General features: G+C 48.7%; 1 protein-coding gene across 3 annotated transcripts in view; it reads left to right on the plus strand.

Moving 5' to 3' along the window:
• Positions 1 to 22,875, plus strand: part of PLCL2 (phospholipase C like 2) — a 210,436-nt gene that overhangs the window by 89,824 nt on the left and 97,737 nt on the right. Inside the window, exon 1 of one of the 3 annotated variants that reach the window (XM_055570004.1) lies at positions 2,291 to 2,444. The exons of 1 other annotated variant lie outside the window; for it this stretch is intronic. The gene's annotated coding sequence lies outside the window, so the exon portion shown is untranslated. Of the gene's footprint in view, positions 1 to 2,290; positions 2,445 to 8,152; positions 8,264 to 22,875 lie in introns of those variants that run through there. One more of the 3 variants, XM_055570003.1, reaches the window with a different exon arrangement.

Here is a 22,875-nt window from a genome sequence, read left to right on the forward strand (position 1 = left end):
ACTTCCATCCCTGGAGGGGTGCAGAGGAACATCTGAGGCAGAGAACGCACTTGCTTTCGTGTTCATTAGAAAGTTCCAGCCCAGAATTGCTGCCTCAGCCTCTGTGGATCGAGGGGCTGCACTGCCTGCTAGATCCCCCCAGACAAAAACCAAGTCCCGTTCCGCACCGGTGCATTTCTGACTTCATCTGGCCTCTGGCCTCTTTTTCATTTAACCAGTTGATTGAGACTTCTGCAAGTTTTTAGGAACCATGATTTACCCTCTGAGGATTCCCTGAGTGCTTCTGAGCCACGGCGTGCACAGGGCTCACCACTCTTGTTTCCTCTTCCTAGTTTGGGGTGGAAGAGGTGGTGTATATCATCACAAATGCAGCAGTCGGGACCTACTGCCTTTATCAAAACCCAGGAGTGTGGCCCAAAGTCAAGGCAGAAGCACATACTTCTGGGCAGAGGGTTTTCCAGCGTCTGGAACTGACGAGCAGGTGTCAGGAGCAGAGCCTGGGGCAGCCTGGCCAAGCCCGCCAGCTGTAATTTACTCGCTACCTGTGAGCCCCTTGGCGTAGGAAAAAGTGATTTCCTTTACCAGTAAAGTCGATGGCCCTGCCTCAGTGACAAGCTTTCCCCCTTCCCTTTGCTCGGAGGACAGAGGCTACTCCAGGCTCTGTGTTCTCTTATTAGAAAACTGAAAAACTCAACCAAAAAGAAGAAAGCCACAGTGGAGTTTTCTAAAAATGAAATCCACCCTTCCTCCTTCAATGAGAAAAATTAACTTCCTTTAATCTGGGAATGTATTTTTAGTTCTGTCTTCACCCGTTTCTGCATTTCTGTATTCTGTATAGATACTAATCTGATAACCTACCATTAGTGGGCCTTTTGAGTTATTTTTCCATTGCAGTGCATTTTTTTTAATGTCTTAAAATGTTTTGTATTCATTTAAAGATGGCACCTTAGAGAAGGGCATGGCAACCCAGTCCAGTATTCTTGCCTGGAGAATCACATGGAAAGAGGAGCTTGGTGGGCTACAGTCCATGGGGTTGCGAACAGTTGGACATGACTGACGCGGCTTAGCACATGCCAAGATGCCGAGAAGCATGTATTTAACAACATTTGAACAACAATCCCTCTAGGTCGCATCCCTCCCATTCAGCTGTTTCCACTGATGCATATTGCCTCCCAGGTGTCCTGTGTCTCTGTAACAGCCTAGATGCTGTGAGAGGATGCTTTTTGTTTGGTTCAGGGTTTGACTTGTCCGGATCCGGCCTCCAGTTCACCTCCTCTCCTTCGGATCTGCAGCACGCCCAGGCACGTTAAAAACAACGACTGTGACTTGCAGCCATGGTTCAAAGCAGAGCTAAGTGACTCCCGTGGAAATAAAACGGTCCACATGGAGTGAGAGCTTCAGTATCCTTAGGACTGTGCTCTAACCAAATGACGTGGCCCTTATTGTCCACCGCTGGCCACTCATTTTATCACGCTAGTAGGGACTCACCCGAGATGATTTTAATAGGGAGAGAGAAATTCTCATTGGGAAGACCTTTTCTACTTCATCCAGAAAAGCGTTCCAAAACATTTATAAGATATTATCTGAGCAAATTCTTATTTCTTAATTGACATGCGATATATCGAAGGCTTCTATGGCTTTCGTCACGTTTTCGAACATAATTACCTTGTACCTCATCATGGGTCAGCAGCAAGCTCCACTTCTTTTCCGTATAAGACACCGAGTCAACATCTGAAAGCTGTTTATGTTCAACCATTTAGGTAAATTGTTATTTACAGCCAAGACAGGAAATGGGATAATTCTATGGTTTCTGCCAAAAGCCATTTTCTTATTTCTTTTCATACTTACATGTATGGAGAGAGTTTCTTGTCTAATAATAACACCCCATAAGATGTTGAGACTTGTTTTTAAAAGAAATGAGGAATTGTATAAAGAACTGATTTGTTTTTCAAAATTATGATTTTTTTTTGAAGAAGCAATAAAGGTCTAATAAGTCTAAGAATAAAAGGAACTTACAGTAGCTATTTTAACTGGCTCTTCCTTTCTATTTCACCTATTGATTTTGCTTAGTAGACTTGTAATTGGTTGTAAAATTTGGAATTTGGGGGAAAAAAGGTTTTATTAAGTAATGCATCATTGCCCTGGGTTTTTTATTGTAAGGCTTTCCATGTGGGTGGGAGTGTTAGAGTTTGCTGTTTCTGTGTGACTGTTTTTGGGATTTACCTCTTTGGGCAAATCTACTTAGCTTCTGATCTCCATACATTAGAACATGAGAGCAACTTCAATCCATAATTGACATGAAAAGTCAGAAAGAAGAGGAGGATGTCATCAGTAAGGGAAAAGTGGATTATGATTTAAGAAACAGACCCACCCTGAGCAATTTTAGGCATAAAGAGATGGCCAAAAGGAGCTAAGATGAATGCTTTTGTGAAGCAGAGGGGCAGGTAAGTTCATTCCTGATTTTTGGACATAGGATTGTTTCTTTGGCAAAGATAACTTTTCATAGAATTTCTTTAGTTGCTTCTCTTCAGCAGAGAATGCAGTAACTTTGGCTGTAGGTATTTCAGTTGTCTTCCGTGCTGGTTCAGCTGGTAAAGAATCCGCTCACAATGTGGGAGGCCTGGGTTCGATCCCTGGGTTGGGAAGATCTGCTGGAGAAGGGATAGGCTACCCACCCCAGTATTCTTGGGCTTCCCTGGTAGCTCAGACGGTAGAGAAACCGCCTACAATGCAGGAGACCTGGGTTCGATCCCTGGGTTGGGAAGATCCCTTGGAGGAGGGAAAGGTTCCCCACTCCGGTGTTCTGGCCTGGAGAATCCCATGGACGTATAGACCATGAGGTGGCAAAGAGTCGGACGCGGCTGAGCGACATTCACTTTCAGGAAGCTTCTGTGGGCGTCCAGGCTGGGAATGGTGGCTGCCCTCCCGGTGCCCACAGCTCCCTGGGTGTGCCTCTCTGTCGCCTCTCGTCACAGGCTTTTGGATTGTCATTTCTGCCACCTCTACTGTAAGGATTTTAGTGTTGATGCTTCCATAGGACCTGGCTCCTGATACTTTGTTGAAGTAACTGAAAGCCAAAGTAGTGTTAAAAATACCCTTGGCAAGCACACTTTTTCACTGTTACACACCTGGAAACACTGAAGGGGGACCGCGAGGGAGACTTTGGGCCCAGGGCTCTCATCCCGTGTCCCTTGTCGCATATTTCCTTGGGGAGCTGAGTCTTACAGCCGCATCGGTGCTGAATTTGCGGACTCCACAGGGGGACGGTGTGAAAAGGGTTTCGGCTTGTTGGCTCTGCGTGGCCAGAGCTCGGGCCCTGCCCTGAGGCCTGCAGCAGCCGCTCTGCAGGGGCGGGAGGCACTTTCTGTGCCCGGAGAGGAGGCCCGGGGGGCTGCGTGGAGGTGGGGACGAGGCGCAGTGGGGGGAGGCGGGGGGAGGTGCGGGCCCTGCTCCAGCGGCAGCTCCTGAGGGCTCCGCGGAGGAGGCAGAGCTCCCAGCAACCCTGAGGGGCAGCGCTCAGTGCCCCTGGTCGCCCCTCAGGGACTCAGGCAGAGCAGACCAGAAACGGAGCTGACACCACGCGGTGTCCGTGATCAGCGCGGCCCTGCAGGGGTTGGCCCGAGCGGGCGGCCGGGCCAGGACTTGGGGTCCCTGACCCCTGAAGTGGGGTGTGTCCGACCGCAGGGAGAGGCACCGGGGCGCGCGGGGACCCGGGCAGGCTTCCGCCAGGCTGAGGAGGTCAGTGAGCCCGCAGGTCAGAGAGCGGTCAGGGGCAGCGGCGCGGAGCTGTGCCTTGGTCGCGGCAGAGAAGGGCCCTGAGTTTCTTCGTCGGAGGTAGAAGGCAGTCGCGTCCGCGTCTTGGAGCGGCTGTGGGCTTTGAACGAGGTGCCCATGTGACTCCCCAGCTCTGCGCCTTGCTCTGTGGTGTCCACCGCGACCGTTCCTTCCTGACCCTGCGGTTCTTCTGGAGGGAATCACCCCCGGGGGGACGGGCTCTCCCCTTCGGGGGCTTGAGCTTCTGTTTGAGGGCTGGTGGAACTGCTCTCACAGCTCCAGGGGCAGACCCGACAGTAACCTCACCATCGACCAAAAAGGGTCGTGTGTTAGGGACCCTCGGGCCAGGCCCCGGCTGGGGACAGGCTCTCAGGTTAGAACAGCCCTTTTTACATATAATTCCAAATCATTTCACATGGTTATTTAAGATGTTCCTCTGTCTCTTTGCTTCAAAGCCAGGGTGTCCCTTGAGTTTAGAAAGCCTTTTGTTTCTAAGGGGGAATGGAAGGAAGGAGGCTGACGTCTGTGGGGCTTCTGAGAGCCGGATTCTTTCCCTTTCCCTCTGCTATCAAACTGGACTCAGGGCAACCCTGGGGAATAAATCATTATTCTTGTGTAAGGGAAGGGGGTGGAATCACGCCCAAGGGAGCACGAAGCTGCAATCTAAGGTCATCAGCACCTAACAGGCAGAGCCAGAATGTGAACCCAGGTCTGCAGGTGGTTAATGCCGATATTCTTTGTCTGAAATGCAGAAAGGCTCCCTGGAAGGAGAGATTTCAAAGACACGATGGCGGCCCCTTGGCACCATGAGTGCCCGGGAGGCTGGGCTGCGTGCTGTGGGTGACCCAGCGCCCAGCCGTGCTGGCTCAGGGCAGACCGTTCCCAGAGCTTTACCAGTGAATGAAAGTCACAGATTCAGGTACAGAACTCGTGAGTGCAGCAGGTACCAGGTTGTCAGCAACATGAAATCTGTCTTCAGCATTGTCAAATTATGAAAAACATGACGTTCATTAACAGAGGCTCCGCTCAAGCGGCTATGCAGCTCTTTAAAGGTCTGTGTTTAGAATTGGACGATATGTGGAAAACTGACAGAGGATAACTTCAGAAGATGCCAGCAGTTTTTCAGATGACTTAAGGCGCACACAGTGCCTCTGAAGAGAAATAAACTGATAAGCCCAAAAATAATCTTTCAAAAAGTAATGATGTAAATTTCAGTTCTTGTATTTGCCACTTCTTTTCCTCGGAGTGGAAATAGTCAAAAGTTGCCATCATGGAGATTTTTAAAAGCGCTCTGAATCTGCATGTAAAGGGCAGTACAAATAACTCTCAACCAGATTGAAAATTAAAAGTGAATGTAATAATTGAAGAAGTTCATATTCTACATATTCTATGCCAGTTCTTGGCCAGATAAATGAAGCTATTAACTGTGTGTTTTGTAAGAATCTTGTAAAGGACTAGCTGAATCCTGGTGTTTTATTAGTAGCCATAGAACCATGGATTCATCAAGCCTGGGATCTGATGGAAATTCAGCAAGATTGAATGAATCAAGTTTTGGATAAATGAGGATTTTTCACCAATGGTGGAGAAGCAGTGAGTGTGGCCGTGACCTGCTGCACTTGGGTGGAGCACCGCAGCTCCCCTTCCCCAGAAGCTGGGAGCTGGAACCTGAGGGCCCAGACACTGAGATGCTTTTCCTTTGAATCCACTTGGTCAAAGTGTATTTAGGACTTGAAAACCAATCCCATCACAGTAAAGAAGTTTTTTTTCTTTCTCAGAGAAAGCCCCTTTTCCAAGTAAGTGTCTTTAGTGCCGGTCGACTTTCCCCAGAAGTTCATTCCACGATTTTAATGAGGATTCCAGGTATTCAGGCAGTAGCGGTGTTAGACGCTGCGACCCCATGGACTGCAGCCCGCCAGGCTCCTCTCTCCATGGGATTCTCCAGGCAAGAATACTGGAGTGGGTTGCCTTACCCTCCTCCAGGGGATCTTCCTGACCCGAGGATTGAACCCAGGTCCCCTGAACTGCAGGCAGATTCTCTCCTGCCTGAGCTATAGGAAGCTATATGGAAACCAGGTACTCTGCAGTTTACAAACGTCTGTTGAGGCTGCCGTTTCCTTCTCCGGAGGGGGAGGGACGCATCTGCAGTTTTGTGAGGAAGCTGCGGCTGGCGAGGCTGCAGCCTGGGTCATCCTTCGTGGGTCGGCCGCATCGGTATCCAAAGGGACCCGGCGTGTGCGATTTCTGTGCCGCAGGTGAGAAGGCGCTGTAGTCTTCCTTTGGTCTGATCTGTATGCAGTGCTATAAATAGTGCTATTCTGTGGCCTTCGGGGACAACAAATTATTTTAAAGTGGTTATCTTGACTGAGCAAGTTAATTTGTATCAACTAGGTGAAATGCAACTGTAATTTGCATGTATTAAACCTCTAAACCTCCAAGTAAAATATGCTTTTAGTAACCCCCTAGGGGGAAAAAAGTCATCTCTGGTCACAAATTACCTGGTTGAAATCTTAGTTTTCAATTCCTTTTCAAGTGATGTCTGTGTCCTAGCACACATCACAGCTTCTTACATAACATCAGATGTTTGAGGTCATTTAAATAGTATTGGATAATTCATCGTGGTCATTTATTATGGAGATCCGATTTTTTATTTCTCTCTCCCCAAACACCCCCCACCCCCTTGTTTTTTGTTTTTGTTTTTTGGAGGCTAGTTACCCTCGCTTTTCTCCTTGTGTATAGAGCGTGGCTTTGGGGGTGATAGGAAGGTGAGAGAACATTTTATTTTAGCAAGGATATTCATGTGTAATTTTTAAAAGTGTTAAGACCCACAAAATGTTGTTCGAAGACGCTTGTGTTGGCTTTGCCTGCCTTTGTGAATGGCAGCCCTCCTTCCAGCCATTGGTTCCCGAGTTCCGTGATGGCATTGGCTTCATGCTTCCTTTGGACAAAGCACCAGACTGGAAATGTTCAGAGGAGGTGAGGGGAGGGGGTTAAATGCAGCAGGGTCCTGTGAATCCGCCTGCAATGCAGGAGCCCTGGGTTCGGTCCCTGGGTCAGGAAGATCCCCTGAAGGAGGGCATGGCAGCCCACTCTAGTGTTCTGGCCTGGAGAATCCCATGGGCAGAGGAGCCTGGTGGGCTGCAGTCCATGGGGTCGCACAGAGTCGGACATGCCTGAGCGACAGGCAGCAGCAGCGGCAGCCTTTCGTCAAGGAGCTTGTCCCCTTGACCTGCTCTGTCTGATCTGAGGGCCCTGGAGGCCAGTGATCACTGAGTGCTGTGCCCTGGTCTGTTGGAATTGAGCTGTGTTCTAGCTGTGCCCTGTGCTGGCCTTCAGAGGCTCAGGATGAAAAAAGAAGGCAAACGATTTTAATGTTTTTATCAATTACATGTTGAAATGATAGTATCTGGGGTTAAATACAATGAATTGTTAAAGTTTATTCATGTGTTTTTTGTGTGTGCATTTTTTAAGGTGGCTGCTAGAAAAATTCACATTACGTATGTGACTCTCATACTTTGTGGACGCCACTGAGCTAGACAGAGTGTCTCTGTCCTTCCAGTGGTGTCACCAAGGGACAGCGTCCGTCTGCCCAGAGATCACTCAGTCTTTTCCCCCTTAACACTCGTGTTTGTAACCGCCGCAGATGATGGCAGTCAGAGTCTAACAGGATAGGGAATCAGAGCCTGTATTTCTCATCAGCCCTTTAGTTGGCCCGTGATTATGTAAATATGTGGCAGGATAGCACAGTTTTTTTTTTTCACAAGTGTGATTAAAAAATAATGGTAGTAAAGGTGAAACGAAGGTTCCCACGTGTTTAGAATCGACATAAAAGAACGGGAGGGGAAGCGGGGCAGGCAAGTCATCGGCCAGTGATGCTGGCAGCTGGAAGTGAGGCCCGGCGTCCAGGAGGCCAGCTGTCTGGGGAGGGTACGGCGGAGGCGAAAGCGCTCACCAAACCCTCATAAACCTTCACTGCAGGAGAGAAGGCTGGTGACGCTAATGGCAGCAGGAGTGCTGAGATCAGCCTCGTGGCGTCCACGTGACTTCTGTTGAGGGCCTCCAGGGCCTCTGCAGGCAGGGCTGCGCTGCCTGGGCGCCCTCCACGGTGGTTCCGGGCAGCAGGCGCGGTTGCCAGGCACTGTGTTCTCAGCCCAGGGGAGGGTCCCTGCACGGGAAGCTGCGGTGGGGAAGTCAGCCCCGGGTGAGGCGGCCACACGGCCTCGCCTTGTGCAGACACCGCAGGGACCTTCGGCCAACCCACTTTCCTCTTGTTACAGGAGAAAGAGGCGTTTGTGAGCCTGCAGAGAGCGCTTAGAAGGAAGCTTTGTGTAACTTGTACCCATTTAGGTCCACGACTTTAATTTGGGGGTTCATTTCAGGTGAGCTCCTTTTGCAGTCGACCCATCAGGTGATGGAAGAGTCTTAGGAAAGTCAGCTGCCACAGAACTTTCACATTTAGTACCAAGCCTTCCAAGCAATTAAGGACAGACAGGTAATTACTTTCCTAGGGCTTCCCTGGTGGCTCAGACAGTAAAGAATCCGCCTGCAATGTGGGAGACCTGGGTTCAATCCCTGGGTCGGGAAGATCCCCTGGAGGAGGCCACGGCAACCCACTCCAGTATCCTTGCCTGCAAAATCCCATGGCTAGAGGAGCCTGGCGGGCTACAGTCCATGGGGTCGCAAAGAGTCAGACACGACTGAGCAACTAACGCACACGCTGTTACTTTCCTCATTTTATAAAACTGGTGGCGGAGGATTCAGGAGGCTTCTGGCCCTTGCCGAGGCCTCCAGCCAGTCCCCTGGGCTGTGGTCTCACCCAGCGGGGGCTGGCGGAGCGGCGGACCCCCCAGGAGAGCGGGGGACTGGCCACACAGCGTTGGGAGCGGGCGGTGCTCTCAGAGCTACAGCTTCAAGCCCCGACTCCCTTGGGGTCCCAACAGAGAAGCAGGGCTCTCCTTGAGTGTTTGGTCGGGGGGAGTTGTGATAGTTGCTGGAAGAACCGCAGGCCTCCAAAGGGGACAGAGAGCCACCCAGAGGTCAGCAAGTGCGGAAAGCATCCTGACCTGCAGGGAGAGGGATGGGGCGGCTGGATGTGGAGCCTGGGGCCCTGGGGACGCAGATTGGACGCCCCGCGGGGGCAGGGGGAGAGGAAAACAGCCAGCTTCACCCCCCGCAGGCCTGTCGGAGCCTCCCAGCGCCATCCAGCGGGGTCCAGGGGTGGAGGGCCAGCTCTGTGCTGCGCAGGAGGAGGGGGCCTGGGGAGGAACCTTGCCATCTGCCTGGGCAAGCATCCGACCTCTGAACTGGGATGGCAGGCCCCTGCCTCGCAGAGTGGAGGCTGCAGAGGGATCTTGTTTATCGGTGCCGCTCGGCGGAGCCCAGCCCAGCACCCCTTACCTGCGCAGCCCTGGGTGTGGTGGGCCGTCGGTACCGGGTGGCCCCCATGTGCGGCTGGGTGACCGGGGCGGGGGGCGATTTCCATCTGGTCCTCTCCGACCCCTGCCCAGGCCAGGGGTCATCCCAGGTGCCAGCCTCGCTTGACTCTCTTCATCTTTTTGAAATGTCGTCTTGTCTCAAATAATTCATAAAGAGCGTCAGTTCAATAAACCTCCACTGCACGACCTAACTCAAGGCCTACCACTGTTGTCTAGGGCTTGGGGGCTGCGAGAGCAGAGACAGCTGGGGAGTACCAGTCCAGGCTGTGTGGAAGTTGCCTTCCGCACATTCCTGCTGTTGCTGCTGCTAAGTCAGTTCAGTCATGTCCAACTCTGTGCGACCTCATAGACGGCAGCCCACCAGGCTCCCCCATCCCTGGGATTCTCCAGGCAAGAACACTGGAGTGGGTTGCCATTTCCTTCTCCAATGCATGAAAGTGAAAAGGGAAAGTGAAGTCGCTCAGTCGTGTCTGACTCTTCGAGACCCCATGGACTGCAGCCTACCAGGCTCCTCCGTCCATGGGATATTCTGCACATTCCTAATCCTGTCTTATTTTGAAAAGCCCTCAGTCTCAAGTTCTAGTCTTATTAAATTAAAAACCGCTCTACACAAATGCTTTTAAAAGCAGAACCAAATTACTTGAAAAACAAATGGATAATTGGAATAAATGTGGCTCAGTTGAAGCTCCAGCTCTTCTCAGAGAAGAGAATGTGATTTCCGTGTTGCCCTTATAATTTCCAGGAAACCAACGTGAACTTTACATCCTGTTGGGGGAGGGGGGGATGCCTCAAATCAGATTAAAAGATAAACGTTCAGGTCATCTAATTGCTAGGTGTGTTTCTCACATGCCATGAGCCACAGACCCACTCAACAGCAGTTGACATTTTTGAACTTGAAGAGGTGGGTTTTGAGGTGACGGGGGAGAGTCCTAGATGGTTGATGGTGACGCTGGTGATAGGGATGATGTCGTATGCGTATAATACGTCGTGTTTGGGTTTGCAGTGAGAGCCACAGTGCACATTCATGGGGCGAGGGGCATGATTTGACTGCCGGGGGAGCTCCCCCGGGGTCGGTTGAGATGGTCAGTTGGAACAGCCCAGCCATCGGCCCCCTGACCCCACTTCACACCATCTCCGAGAACCCCTGCTCCCCCTAAAACATGTCCTTCCACCAACTGTCTGCCTTCGTGAAGGGGGCAGGCTGCCCTAGCGTGGCCCCTCGGCACTGCGCTCACCCACTCCGTTCGTTATGTCCAGCAGAGTGTCCCTCCCGTTCGTCTCACTTCAGGCCAGGTTGTGGACGAGGTGCCAGCTGAGAACGGGGACCCACCCAGCAGTGTGCGGGAGCATGGTGTGGCCTGGGCCCCTGGGGGTCATGAAAGAGCAGGGCTCTGCACAGCTAGGAACAGGGGGCCAATTGCCCCCCTCGATCACAGCCACGAGCTGGGCGAGGACGCAGAGCAGCCAGGCAGGCAGGGGGTGGGGCTGAGGGCCCACCCCCAGCAGGACCAAGGATGCAGACAAGTGTGGCATCCTAGAGAAACAAGCCCCATCCCGAGGATGGGCCCCAGCCCCAAAGGGACACCCGGGCGCGCGTCCTCAGATTCAAGGCGGCAGCGGCAGGGCTTCCCGGGTGGCCCAGTGGTGAAGAGCCTGCCTGCCAGTGCAGGGGACGGGGGTCATGACCAATTGGCGGCCTGCCTGCCAGCCAGGACGGACATGCCTGAAGCTGGGTGTAGACTTTGGTTCCACCTGGATCCCCAGTGCCCGGCACTTAGCGAGGATGCCGCACGTTACTCACAGGGTCATTTTCAAGGAGGGTAAGTGTGGATTTCAGCTTGCCCAGGACAGGCCCTGTTGTGGTGGCATGCTTATTTAGTTTTCAGGTTTTTTCTTTTTTTAAATTTTACGACATGGCATTGGTTTCTGCCATACAGCAGTGCGAATCAGCCGTAATCACACACACATCCCCTCCCTGGAACCGCCTTCCCCTCCCGGAACTCCCTCCAGGTCATCTCAGACCAGGCTCCCGGGGCTGCAGGGCGGCTTGCGCAGCTGTCCACCTGACTCCGATGGTGTACGTATGTCGATGCCACCTTCCCCTTCTGTGGCCCTCGGTCCCTCCCCCGCTGCGTCCACAGTCCACTCTCTACATCTGTGTCTCCATTCCTTCCTTGCAAATACGTTCATCAATACCAGTTTTTCTGGATTCCATATATATGCATTAAAAGTAACCTCCCACTGTGACCCACATATGCCCCGGTTTGATGTCACTGTGCCCTGGGGAAGTGGAGTCCAGCAGCTGCCAGTATTCCTGACTGTCCCTAGGGTCTCTGGGGGTGCTGGCCCTGCTGGTGGTCCTGACTGTCCCTGGAGTGTGGGTGCTGGCCCTGCTGGTGGTCCTATCTCTGGGGCCCCTGGGTGCTGGCCCTGCTGGTGGTCCTGACTGTCCCTGGGGACTCTGGGGCTTCTGGCCCTGCTGGTGGTCCTGAGTGCCCCTGGGGTCTGGGTGCCAGCCCTGCTGGTGGTCCTGACTGTCCCTGGGGTCTGGGTGCTGGCCCTGCTGGTGGTTCTGACTGTCCCTGGGGTCTCTGGGTGCCAACCCTGCTGGTGGTCCTGACTGTCTCTGGGGTCTGGGTGCCAGCCCTGCTGGTGGTCCTGAGTGTCCCTGGGGTCTGGGTGCCAGCCCTGCTGGTGGTCCTGAGTGTCCCTGGGGTCTGTGAGTTCTGGCCCTGCTGGTGGTCCTGAATGTCCCTGGGGTCTCTGGGGGTGCCGGCCCTGCTGGTGGTCCTGGCTGTCCCTGGGTTTGGGGGTGCCGGCCCTCCTGTGGAAGCCTTCCTTGGCCACTGCTTCATTTCCCGGCACCCTTTCTCCAGAGTCTCCATGGGGCCTTGGTGAATCAGGGCAGGGTTGCAAAATGAACTGAAGGGTCCACCTTCAAAACCCTCAGAAATCTAAGCACAGTTTAGAAGTGGGGGTAATTGGTATCGCAGCCAAATTCTTGGAGTAAAGACTGCATCTCACTTAAGAAGGGCTTTGGGGGATTGGTTTGCAGGTAGACCGAGAATAATGTCCACAGGGTCACACAGAGTCGGACTTGACTGAGGACACGCAGACCCAGAAGGAGTCCTGGTTTTTACTTCTGGATAACTTTAGTGAAATAAAATGCAGTTTAATTAAATGTGGCATTTTTAGCTTAGGCTAGCAGAAATTCATATAAGGTATGCTGCTGTTGCTAAGTCACTTCAGTTGTGTCCGACTCTGTGCGACCCCATAGACGGAAGCCCACCAGGCTCCCCTGTCCCTGGGATTCTCCAGGCAAGAACACCGGAGTGGGTTGCCATTTCCTTCTCCATATAAGGTATGCATGCCTGATAAATGCCTATATTTCATTCTCACACCAGAATTCTGAAGCATGTTAATAAAAAGCGCTTCTAGTTCCGTATCTCAAATGAAAGTCTGCAGCATTACTTTGTAAGATTGCTCAAGCTTCTTGGTTTTATAATCAAGACAGTATGATGCCGAGACCTCTGCTAATAGTGTGTTCTGTGTTGTAGTATTTAAAACCTGAATCAGCTGCGGGAAGCTGCGTTTGGGGTGAATTTTGTACCTGCTGCGTGATTAATTGTGCATTGGTATCTTGTCACGTCTCAGTACTTGGGGCTTACAGCAGCGAGGGGTGGAAGTAGTGACGCGAGATGTCCCTGAAGCCTGAGGCTGCGTTAGTCACTGGCGGCACAGGCCATTTAAAATGCATTAATGATGAGATTTTGCTGGGTTGTAAAACTGCTTTTCATTTCAGTTTGATGAGCTAATTAATTTGGAAGGGACTCGTGGTTTTAAAAGGGTCCTGGCTGGTTCAGGGGAAATGGCAGGACCAGACCTTCTGCCATCCAAATTGGAATCGCTCTGTTTTCCAAATGCTCTGGATTAATTGCTCGAGCCTTATGGATTCCTGCCATGTAGGCATTGGCATTTCTATTGATTTCTTAACCCAAGTGTAGCTTTTAATTTAAAAGAATGGGCCTTACTTTGGGCATGACAGAGAGCATGTGTATATTGTTGCTTCCCTCGTAGCTCAGTTGGTAAATCATCTGCCAGCAATGCAGGAGACCTGGGTTCGATTCCTGGGTCAGGAAGATCCCCTGGAGCAGGAAGTGGCACCCCACTGCAGTGTTCTTGCCTGGAGAATCCCATGGGCAGAGGAGCGTGGCGGGCTGCAGTCCACGGGGCCGCAGGAGCCGGGCACGCCCGAGCGGCTCAGCCATCACCGTTCTTGCCCGTAGGGAAGCTGTGTTTGTGACACGTCAGCGGCTGTTTGTGTTAGAAAATCTTGTATTTGCATACAACACCTCTATATAGAAAAGTGGTGAGTTGGAAATGGACTATAACTTAAAATTTTTTTCAACAAATAAAGAACTTCAATAGTAATAATTTTTAAAAGACCTACTGTGGTCATCATTGCATGGTGTACGTAGGTGAAACCACTGTGTTGAACACCTTAAACTTTTACAGTGCTGGGGATGGACTTACAGCTCAAGAAAACTGGAAGGGAAAAAACTTTGATTATAACAAGTATAACTTTTTGAGATAACTATAACTGTTTAAAAAGTCATTTTAAAAGGATAGCGCTTTCTCTCTGGTGTTTGAAGTGATGAGCCTGTAAGCAGTAATCTTTGAGTTCATTCATTCATTTGGGGGGGTTCATAAATATTTCAGTGTTTTATATCCTTTAGCTCAGTTATTTTAGGCTGTGAAGGCAGAAATACCTGCGTGAATGGGCTGTTGATTCTTAAAGTTGTAAAATGAATGAGGCCTCTTTTGAGGTGCTGACCTTTTACAGCAGGTGGTGACTTGTCTTTGCACACAAGACGTGCGCTGGGTTATCAGCTTGGTACCTGTTGCTAGTTCTCCGTCCGTGGCTCTGACATGTGCGCTCCGGGCTGCAGAGGTCCTCCCAGAGGAGGCCCGAGTCCTCCCCAGGGCTGCTTCCTCCTGGAGTGCTGCGGGCCTCTTCTCTTGCCTGCCTCCCCTTATCCCCCCTTTCCCCAGCCCCCCCCCGCCCCAAGCTTCTTCAGACATCACAGGCTCTGTCCCATCTCCTGCCTTTGCATCTGCTGTTCTTTCTGATTAAACTCCTCTCCCTTCACATTTCCCCAGGGTCCAACTCAGAGTCATCCCTGGGGTAAGCTGGTGAGGGTCCCATCTCCTCTTGCTTCACTAAGGAGTTTGCTCCTTCAGAGATCTGTTCCCTTCTCCAGGATCATTACTTTTCTCTTCTTTCCTGAACAGATCCCTTCAGCACGGAAACCTCTGAATAAAAAAAACACACGTGCTGTAACTACTGATTCCGTTCCCCGGCTCCTCCTTTGCCGAGGTAACTGCACTCACCTTCTGCATTCCTTATTAACCGCTGCCTCCAGCTCACTCTAGAGGCCTTCTGGCCTCTGTTACTACCCTGAAACTGCTCTTGCCAGGGTCAACAAAGAGTTCTGTGCTTCCAGATCTCAAACACATACCACTAACTTAACATCAAAGAATGCATTATAAAGGGGCTAGAGAGGTGAAAAGACATGGGACATATAGCAGAGAAGCTTGCGGAGGTGCATCCAGCTATATCAGGGGACACCATTAAATGCGAATGGATTATGTAATACACTCAAAGGCAGAGATTGTCAGAGTGGGTTTTTCTTTTTTTTTCTTTTTTTAAGATGCAGCTATATGCTGTCTATACTTTTGATTCAAAGATAAAAATAGTTTGAAAGCAACAGGATGGGAGAAAATGTATTATGCAAGCAGCAACTGTAAGAAAGTGGAGAGCTACGCTGATACTGAGCAAGCTTCCCTTTCTCGATCTTAACCTCTCAGGAGCGTCATTGACTGTTCTTATATAGACTCTTTATTTTTTGGCTGTTACAATACCACAGTATTCTGGCTGCTATAATACCTCCAGAATACTAGAAATTACATTTCTAGCTTCTGCTTTCTTGCCTCTTTTGCTAGTCCCTCTTTCTGTACCCAACCTAAATTACTAGAATGCATCAGATTAAATCCGAGGCCGTCTTTTCTGTCTCTCCTCCTTCACTGGGTAATCTCCTGGGGCCATCAAGTTGCTGTGGCTTGTACATTTGTAGGCTTGGCCTAACATGGCCTCTCTCCTACATTTGTAGGCTTGGCCTCTCTCCAGATTTCCAGATTCATATATTTAACCACCTAATTGACATCCTCACTTGCATATCTAGAGGCATCGCAAACTTACCATATTCAAAATAAAACTACTCATCTCCCCACTCAAAAAACTACTCCTTCATCTTCCCCATCTAAATAAGTGGCGTTATCATGCACCATTTAATCAGGCCAGAAACTTGGCGGTCCTCTTCGATTCCTCCGTCTCACTCGTGTGCCGTGTCAGTCTGTCAGCGGATGCCGTCAGCTCTATCATTTAAGTCATCTTGAAACCGGCTCTCTCTCTCCAGCTCTGCTGTCACCACTGTGGTCCCAGCTACCACCATGCCTTGTCTGGGGTTCTGTGGTTGTCTTTTCACCACTAACATCTCCCTGTCTCCACTCTTACTTCTTTCTAATCCACTCTCCACTGGGCACTGTTTTAAAAGAGTAAATCAGACCACAAAGCTCTCCTTTAAGCCGCTGCTCTTAGGGTGAAATCCAGACGCCTTCCTGTAAGATGCTGCAGGGTCTGGCCTCTGCGCCTCCCCGTTGGCCTCCTTCAGGCTCGTCCAGCTGACTGCAGCCGCTCTGGCCACGTTTCAGCTGGAGCGCTCAGGCTCGTGTGAGCCTCGGTGTCTCTGCACTTGCCACTGTTTCTCGAGGGCAGAGTGGAGTGAGTGGAAGAGGGCAGATCCACCAGCAGTTAGCATGTTGGAGGGGTCTGTCCAGAAATCTGTCTGAGTGAAGACCTGGAAGAAGGGGGAGGCACGGAGCACCCAGCCCAGCTGGAGACTGGGGATCCTTGGAAAAGAGCTGTAGGGATTTTTGGCTGAGGGTTGCAGGACAGGGAAGGGGCCTCCAAAGCCTTATGGGCCTTGAGCGTGGGACTCGTGGTTTATAGCAGTAGTTGCTAGGTTGGGCAAGCATGGAAGGAAATATTAGGACTTCAGTTTAATTTTGTGAATGTTTTCCAGCATGTACAATCTGTTAATAGATAGCACATGTATTTAATTTATAAATAAATAAACAGTTTAGCAGACTGGTCAGTAATGAGATCATGTAAATGAAAAGCACTTTGTTGTTTTTTTTTAATAAGTGCTTTGAATTTGTGAAAATCTCCAAACAAAAGAAAAGGCCAGAAGCAGATGACTTCACTGATTCTACCAAACATCTGAAGAAGAATTGACACCAGTCCTCAAACTCTTCCTTTGTATTTCTGAGTTATCAATTGTAACATTGATTTCTGATTTTATTTGAGTTCTCTTTCTTTTTTTCTTGGCAAGTCTAGCTCAAGGTCTGTTTGTTTATCTTAAAAAAATAAAATAAGACAGCTCTTAGTTTTGTGAATCTTCTCTGTTGTCTTTGAATGTCAATTTCATTTATTTCTGCTCTCATCTTCGCTATTTCCTTCTACCAACTTTTAGTTTGCTCTTCATTTTCTAGTTCCTTGAGGTGTAAAGTTAGGTTGTTTATTTGTAATCTTTCTTATTAATGTAGCCGTTTGTCCTTTTGAAGTACCCTCTTAAAACTGTTCTTGCTGCATCCCATAAATTTTGGTATGTTGCATTTCCATTTTCATTTATCTCAGGTATTTTTTTTTCTTCTTTGACCCCACAGTTGTTCAGTGGCATATTGTTTAATCTCCACATGTTTGTAAAGTTTCCCTGTGACTGATTTTTAGTTTTGTACCATGGGGGTCAGAAAAGATACCTGATACGATTTCACTCTTAAATTTATTAAGACTTGTTTTGTGGCCGAGCATGTGATCTGCCCTGGAGAATGTTCCGCGTGCATTTGAGAAGAGTGTGTGTTCTGTTGCTTCTGGATGGAACGCTCTGTTATGTATCCGTCAAGTCCATCTGGTCTCAGGTGCCATTTAAGAGCAATGTTTCCGTATTGACTTTCCATCTGGACGACCTACCCATTGAAGAACCATGGGGTATTAAAGTCCCTTACTGTTATTCTGTTGCTGTGTATTTCTCTCTTTGAGGTCTGTTGAAATTTACTTTCTATATTTAGGTGCTCCATCCAATGTTGGGTACATGCATATTTACGAGTGTTATATCCTCTTGTTGGATTGACCCCTTTATCACTGAGATAAAAATTCATCATGAGGTGTTACTGTTCTGACTGCTTGAATTGGTCCAGCCAGGGGTTATAGAATATAAGATATGGCCCATTCCTGCAGAAAGTTTACTTTCTATTTGAGTAGATAAGACTAACCCACATAAAACAGCTGGAGATCTGACTATAATTAAGTGTCAAATTCTGAGGCAGAGACTATAAATACTGTATGAGTTTGGAGAAGACACAGCGTTGAGGCCTGGACTGCTACAGGCACATGAATGGCTTGGGACTGAAAAGAATATTGCGTGGAAAGCTGAGTTTCCCTTTCATAGGAATTGTGCTTCTTTTCCTTCTGATACTCCCACCCCACAACACATACACTCATTTCATATGTAAATAAAGCATTGGGGTAAAAAAAAAAGGTTGAAAGAAGGTTTTTTTTTTTTTCCCTTCAAGATAAGATAGAAAGAAAATAATAAGCAAGAGGGTGGCATAAAAATACTGTTGGTGAAGCAATTTTCCTTTAGACTTTTAATTTTAAAATAGCTGTGGAATTATTAAAATCCCTGACTGAAGGATCTGCTGTCTGCTTTGTTGTGATGGATATAGCCCACAGAGCAGCTTTTCCTGCATGCGTATCTCTGCGGAAGCTTTGCTTCCGACTCTTGGCTGCCCTGGACTGCCATCACCTTCCTCTCAATGCAGTGATGGATGTGAGGATTAAAAAATGAGGAAAATGAATTCTTCCTCCTAAGCTACTCTGACGTTGTGAAGAATCAGCACGATTTAGGGGGAAAGCTGTGACTGAGAAGGTACTCAAGTTAGTAGCTAAGAACTCACATTACGTGATTCGACTTGCATACCTTTTAAAATTCAGTATGATTTACCAGACGGTTATTAACAACTAAGGTTATATAACCACATCTCAAAATAGCTCTGCAGTATAGGAAGCCTGTGGTCAGCAGGCTTTATAATGTGCTAAATAAGGAATTATCATATACACAGCTGAGAAACACTGACAGATTTCACCTCCGAGTGGGCCACTTAAGCACCATTATTACAGATTATGAGTTGAAATTCATTAGTATCAGTATTTTCGCTGGAATATAGAGTAGCACAAGTGTAGGTCACAGGGGCTCACCGCTCACCCTTAAGGTTTCCATTACTGGAGAAAACCAATGAATTTTATTGCAGTTTACATTTGACACATATATAGATGATGGTTTTGTAAATTTACTTTGAATAAGTAGTTTGGTTGCAGTGAAAGTGTTTCACCAAAAGAATGTTGTCTTGAAAGTATTATATTCCACTATGGTTCACTGATTTTATAATTAAAACCCCAGTGTTTTAAAGGCAGGTGTAAACTATTGCATTGAATGATTTGGAAGCTTTAATCTGACCTGGAAAACTTCATTTTACAGGAACTGGGACTCTATCTTCTTTACGTGTAGTTGTTTTGAACACTGTAGGAAATGATATGGGAGTATGAGGAAGAAGGAATCGTCTGAAAAATTCTGATCAGAGGGTGCTTTGAGTAGTCATCGGATTATTTCTTAGATAAAACTATTATGGGGATCATTGCTTCAAAACGTTAAACAATGATTTGGCTGGGCTGGGTCTCTCGAGGCTGCACAGGCGTTTCCCTAGCTGCGGCGAGCAGGGCTACTCTCCAGTTGCGGTGCGTGGCTCCTCGTTGCGGTGGCTTCTTCTCCTGCAGGCTCACGGGCGCCCCGGCTTCAGTAGCTGCGGCTCGTGGGCTCCGTGGTCGGGACTCCTGGGCTCCAGAGCACAGGCTCAGCAGTTGTGGTACATGGGCTTAGTTGCTCCTCAGCATGTGGGATCTTCCGGGATTAGGAATCGAACCCGTGTCTCCTGCATTGGCAGGCAGATTCTTTACCACTGAGCCACCAGGAAAGCCCAGCAGTTTTTATATGTGAATAGTTATACCTGAGTTAAATTGTAAGTGTTGCTAAATTGATGGGATTTAAAATTAACAGGTTACTTTTAAGAAAGGACTTATTTCTTTGTTCTTTCTCGACAAGGAGAATACAGCCTTCTGAAGCTTCATTTTGAGAGGGCGTTTGGCTGTTTTGCCAGGTTCTCAAGGTATCTTGTGCATCGCATCCATTTGGTTGTGCTGGAAACTTCTATGGTAGCGTTAAGTAGTGGCTTCAGTTAAACAAGGCCCAAAGAGAGTGCTGTGCACCCTGATCTTCTGGGATGGGGCTGCTGCTGCTGCTGCTGCTAAGTCGCTTCAGTCGTGTCCGACTCTGTGCGACCCCGTAGACGGCACCCACCAGGCTCCCCAGTCCCTGGGATTCTCCAGGCAAGAACACTGGAGTGGGTTGCCATTTCTTTCTCCAATGCATGGAAGTGAAAAGGGAAAGTGAAGTCGCTCAGTCGTGTCCGACTCTTAGCGACCCCATGGACTGCAGCCCTCCAGGCTCCTCCGTCCATGGGACTCTCCAGGCAAGAGTACTGGAGTGGGGTGCCATCGCCTTCTCCGGGATGGGGCTAACGTTCCACAAATCCTAGGTGACTAGAGCACTGCAGTGACACATTTATGATAGTGTTTCTTTTTATTCTTCTTTCATGAAGAAGTTCTTTCAGCCTGAAATGTATTTATTCAATTCAGTTCAGTTCAGTCGCTCAGTCATGTCCAACTCTTTGTGACCCCATGGACTGCAGCATGGCAGGCCTCCCTGTCCATCACCAACTCCTGGAGTTGACTCAAACTCATATCCATCGTATCATTGATGCCATCTAATCATCTCATCCTCTGTCGTCCGCTTCTCCTCCAGCCTTCAATCTTTCCCAGCACTAGGGTCTTTTCCAGTGAGTCAGTTCTTTGCATCAGCTGGCTGAAGTATTGGAGTTTCAGCTTCAGCATCAGTCCTTCCAATGAATATTCAGGACCGATTTCCTTTTGGATGGACTGGTTGGATCTCCTTGCAGTTAAGCAGGGTCTTACATAGAGTATATAAAAATTCAGGCAGTGTTTAGAGAACTTTCCCAGTATGACCTCATTTTATCTTTATAACAACCCTATGAAGCGGGGACTGTAAATAACACGTGGGGTGCAGGCATTTTTTAATCCCTATTTTACAGGTGGGAAATCTGAGGGATGGAGAGCATGCAATGCTAGCTCCCATCTGTGACCCATCACATTTCCATGGGTAATTCCTAAACTACAAAGTCTATAGACTGCTGGATTATTTTGTTCTGCCTTGGAATAAAGACCATTTCACAGCTATAAATAAGAGCTCTTTTGCGATTGATTGACTTTGCTGTTTTTAATTAGCAAAATTCCATTACTTATATCCATAAATGATGTCGTTTTCTCTTTCCTGTCTCTTAGTCCATCATTTCTCTTTTGGATAACCTTAAAATTACCTTTACAGTCCTGTAAAACTTTTATCCTTTGCTTTTTACATTTAAGGTTGACATTTTTTCTTACGAGATGATAAATCTTATTCTTTATCTTCTAAAATTTATGTTAATAAGGCGAAGATTCTAAACTTCTTAGAAGAAGTGAGATGGGTTTGCAAATTACTTTCAGAATTCAATCAGTTTTGTGCAGCCTCTGAAACTCAGCTGTGACTCCTTACAGACCTACATTTTCGTTAGGGACACCTTCATCTGGGGAATTAGAGGGAAATACAGGGACTACCGCCCTTTAAAAGAGAATCCCTTTTCTCATCAGAGTATTCGTTGCATGTAGCACATTTGAAACAGGGGCTAGTAGACAGCCTGTGGTTAGATGTGAGTGGATCACCTGTAATCCGTTTGAACTGTAGTTCTTACCTCCATTCCTTGGTATTTCACTTTCCTTTTTACTCTGGCCACCTTAAACTTTTCTCTTTGTATGTATTTTTCAGCAATTTGACTCCAGTAAGATAAATCCAGGAGCGCATGTATGTATCATCGTGCTTGAGTTTCTTGGATCTAATTTTGGGAAATTCTTGGACATTATTTCTTCTCATGCTGTGTCTCTCTTATCCTCCTGGGACTCAGTTTTCACAAATGTTCTACAACAACTCTGGGGTGCGCTGTTTCACATTTTTTACTTTTAAAATCTCTTTGTGTTTTATTTTGGGTAATTTCTGTTGACACCTTTTCAAGTTCACTGACTCTTTCCTTGGCTATGTTCAGTCTGCTTATAAGCCTATCAAAGGAATTCATCAGCTCTGATATTTAGAGTTTTTAAATAGCATTTCCATTGAACTCGTTTTTATAATTTCCATCTTTCTGCTGAAATAGCCCATCTTCGTGAATAACTCCTGAACTGTCTACCCGCCATTCTTCTGTATATTAACATGAGTTGTTTTAGAGCCCCTGTTTGAAAGGTCTAGGTTACCTCTGGGCCTGACTGTTCACTGTTTTGTCTCTTAACAGTGGATTTTTTCCTTACCTTGTGTGTGTGTGTGTGTGGTATAATTTTTATTGAACGCTAAACATCATGTTTAATGGAGACCGAGGTAAATAATATCTATGCTCAGAAATGAATGTGCCTCTTCTTCTTCTTCTAGATCCTTCTTGTTTGGGGAAGTTGAGTCACTCTGGTCAATAACTGATCTGGGCTCGTGTTTTAAGTCGCCGTTGTTACCTTGAGTGTTCCGCTCCTTCAAAGTCCTCTACCTGCAGGCCGTGCCAGCATGGCCTTGTGTCTAGGCGGGGACTGGGGTCCTGGGGGTCACACGAGGTTCCTGCTCTGCCATCGGCTTTCAGCTGCAGATGCGTGTGTCAGAAAGAGGTCTCTTTCTGCAGTCTTGCCCCTCCCCCAGGGCACACCGCTTACTACGTGGTGCTTGGCTTCTGCCGGACTCAAGGGGATTCTCAGTCCTCCCAATCTAGTTTCAGTCTTAGGCAGCTGTGTGCAGCTGGGCTTCAGGGCTGGGACCTTGTGGGCACCCCGTCCTGCTCCCCGAGTCACCAGGCTCCGCTGTATCCGTGGCGCCTTTCCCCCTTCCGCTGGTGGTGGCAGAGCTCTGCGTTATTGGTGCAGGTGTCCCAATCCAAGGGGCGGTAGGTCTTGGTCCAGGAGCCTGCAGAAATGGATGGATTTTGCTTCTGCCTTTCCCTGAGCGGCCCAGGGGGAAAGCAGGCTTGCCGCAGTTTCCACTGTGGCTTAGGCTTAAGGCTTTTGCTTCTGGATGGGAGCGGGGCTGGGGGAGTGGTCGAGTTTCATGGTGACCCCTTCACCTGCTGCATTCCTGGGCCCTAGAGAGGCGTCTTCCTCGGGAGCAGCCCATAGGCTTCCCTGGGAGCGCCGTCTCCCCCGCGTGTGGGGCTCCCAGTTACCCAAGCTGACGCAGTAAGCAGCGCACACTTGGCCTTCAGGGTTTCCTTACAATTGTAAGTGATTTCTCGTATGTGCTTCCGTGACGGCCCCCACTTCCTCCCACGCTCTGCAAACTGTGAAACAACAGTGTCT

This window comes from Bubalus kerabau, chromosome 2 (genome assembly GCF_029407905.1).
Source record: "Bubalus kerabau isolate K-KA32 ecotype Philippines breed swamp buffalo chromosome 2, PCC_UOA_SB_1v2, whole genome shotgun sequence".
Classification (NCBI taxonomy): Eukaryota; Metazoa; Chordata; class Mammalia; order Artiodactyla; family Bovidae; genus Bubalus; species Bubalus kerabau.